The sequence below is a fragment of the Eubalaena glacialis genome, chromosome 16, assembly GCF_028564815.1.
Source record: "Eubalaena glacialis isolate mEubGla1 chromosome 16, mEubGla1.1.hap2.+ XY, whole genome shotgun sequence".
In the NCBI taxonomy this organism is placed as follows: domain Eukaryota; kingdom Metazoa; phylum Chordata; class Mammalia; order Artiodactyla; family Balaenidae; genus Eubalaena; species Eubalaena glacialis.
In genome coordinates, this window is record NC_083731.1 from 33,467,095 (window position 1) to 33,470,425 (window position 3,331).

Below are 3,331 nucleotides of genomic sequence, written 5' to 3' on the forward strand. Positions count from 1 at the left end.
ACAACACTCCAGGAAAACATTACAATTAGGAAGATAGAATACTGCGATGATCCAATTTTGGAAAAAATGAAAAGTGGCTTTTTGAAAATAAATTGTTTTGCTCTTCAAAAGCAGGGGTTTTTTTTAGCTGTGAATATACCTAATACTAAATACTAGTGTCTTCTCCTCTGTCAATCAAAGACAAAAAGTAGAAACATATTTTTGGCCTTTTTCTTCTAATTTTTAAGCTTTTAGGAAATCATACCATTTGCCCCAGGTTAATCTAAAAACTAATGTCATGGGAGAAATTTGACATAGCAGGCCCAAGATCAAAGACAGGTCCCATCTCAGGCTGGCCAGTCTTTCCTTCCTATGGTTCCTCTTGGTGCCAGGAGAGAGCCTTGTAGGGCGGAGGGGAATTTTACTCCCAGATTGTGCCTCCCACGTAGAGCCCTGGGCTGTTGTAAGGTTGGCCTCATCTTCATTGCATCTCTTTCCCTGCCCAGATGAGTTCATCTGCTGGATGCTAAAGGTTCATACAACCAAAGACTGATGGTGGAAACATCACTTGCAAGTTGGAGTTAGGCTAGACCACTGAGACAGTGCTACCTGAAGGAAATGTGTAAAAAGAACACAGGCTGGGCATTCAGGCCACTACTGGATGCAATGCCAAGAGTTTCCAAAAACACTAAGAATTCAAAGGCATTCATTGGTGTCCCATATTGATAAGAAGCCATGATAGGGACTCTACACTAAGCTGTTGGGAAAGAAAGAGAGAGAGTGTGTGATTAAATCACACTAAACCATTTGGGGCTGTCTTAAATGACAGGTTAGTAACAGGACAGGTATTTCTAGGTCCTAGCTGCACTGGGTAGTCATAGAGGGAAGTTATAGCAAACTAGGCCAGCAGAGTATTTCCGTCCTGTCTAATTTAGCCCTTACAACCTTCCATCTTGTCCCCACCTTAGAAAAAGAAAAAAGAAAAAGAAGAGGGACTTCCCTGGTGGTCCAGCAGTTAAGACTCCACGCTCCCAATGCAGGGGACCAGGGCTCGATCCCTGGTCAGGGAACTAGATCCCACATGCCGCAACTAAGAGCCTGCATGCTGCCGCTAAAAAAACAACAAAAAAAAGATCCAGCGTGCTGCAACTAAGACCCGGCGCAGCCAAATAAATAAATATTTTTAAAAAAAAGAAAGAAAGAAGAGAAAAAGAGACTGAAAGGAGAAACAAAGTAATGGAATCATACCAATCATTTTTCTATCTTGAAGAAGGCAAAGTCAGCTTGTTTCTTTACATCCATTCTGGCGCTTGTTCAATGTTTTATCATGTACTATTTCATAAAAATAAATATATAAATATATAAATAATCTGAATACTAAAAGTCACCTGAGGAGTTACAGCATAACCGTACAACCTTCAGAATTGGTCTGGCACTCTGCACTAAGATTTTTTATTCAAAAACCCCCTAATTCTACGCTTTTATCTTAATGGGTTTCATAGAGCCAAAGTAGCTAGAATTTTTTTTTTAACTATTTGATTTTTTTAAGGATCAAGAGATTCTGAAAAAAAATTTTTTTTCTCCTTTTGGGAGATTTTTTAAAGTCTCTGTCATAAATAACTTCTAAAGGGCTGCCAAATATATCATTAGGGGTGTGACTCAAAGGTCTTCTGTTATCTAACACAAACGGATGGAGAAGACTTGAACTCTTGGAATTGCAGAAGATGCTAGATTCTCTATATTGGAAGAGGGAAAGAGAGACATCAGTAACACCCCCGTAACAACCACGAACAGTAAGTGCGTCCTAAGGGTCAGTGACGGTCTTAAATGTTTTACGTACATTATCACATTTAATCTTTACAATAACCTGTAGAACAGGTATTAATTTCCCTCCTCTACAGGTGAGGAAACAGGAGCTTACAAAGATTAAGCATTTTGTGCAAGTCAATCCCATTAGTAAGTGGAGTGAACTCAAGTCTGTGTGACTCCAAAGGCTATGTGTATGTGCTTGGCCACTACACTTCCTCATACCATCAGGTTCAGCAAAAGAAAAACACTCACTCAGGGATGCACCGTCAACGTGCAAGTTGCCACAGAGTCATGGAATCTCAGAGTGGTCACCCTTATTCCAAATTTCAATTCCTTCAACATGCCAAATATTATTTCTAGGAAATATCTAGTTTCAGCTCCCTGTTGGGAAGTTTAGCAGGGGAGAAAAAGAAAAAGGAGAAGAGAAATCTAAATAATCACAGAACATCTCTTTGTGATATCCCCTTTATCTGTACACTTATCTGGAAAGAGAGGGAAAAAAAAAAAAAAAAGTCGAACTAAGCTGGAGTTCCATATGGTAATAAAAAATCAACTTTCTCTTCAACTGTAAACAAATCAGTTCTAAGACAAGTAGGAGCCTCGTATTAATGAAATGATGCCCTTATATTTGCTCCCAGACGTGCAGAAAAAATAATGGTCCTTATGAGCCCCAGACCAGAGATAATATTGGAAATTCATCAATAAAATAATGACGTTTGTCTCATTTGCGTAGAGAGACTTTAAGGTGATATGTCGAAATATTTGAGCCCAGGTTACTCAAACTTGGAAAGGCAAGCAAGTCAATCTCAGTTGGGAAACAAAGTCCCATAAATTGTGTGCTGTGAACTGTATTTTCCAGGCGGGGATGACAGTCAGAAGCATAAAGTAAAAGATCAGTTAGGGAGGGTTTGTAGTTAAAGATAGTGGATTAAACACATACGTTTATTCTCTCTCCTGAAACTCCGCAAAACCACAGTAGAGAGGGTTTTGTTAAGCACCCCACTCCCAAGGGCAAAGAGAATGGGAGACATAATAGCAAAAAATAATAATAACTTTCAAAGTAGGGGTTGGAAAGAGGAAGAACAAATGAGAGTAAAATAAAGTAAGGAGTCCAAGAAAGCAGAATCCTAAAATCAGCAGCTGAGGGAGACTAGCATTCTCCCTTTGACCAAGCAACTGCCCCTCCCCTCCTTCCCCCTTCCCCAGCTGAGCCGGGAGCCCTTCCTGCTCTGGAGCGGGTGAAGCACGGGGCACGTGGGCCGGGCCACCACCGTGCTGAAAGCAAGGGGATTAAGTGCAAAGGAGGCAAGCATCACATACCAGATGTTGCGACCTCCCAGGCCTTTTCTCCAAAATGACTCCCAGAATTAGCAGCCAGGATCATAAGCCTTCTTTCCACGTTAATTAAGATGCGCCCATGGACCACAGCAACAGTTAGAGACTAGACGCAGCATCTCAGCCCCACCCCAGACCTACTGAATCAGAATCCGCATTTCAACAGCTCCTTGGGTGACCCGTATACATTGAAGTCTGAGCGGAACTG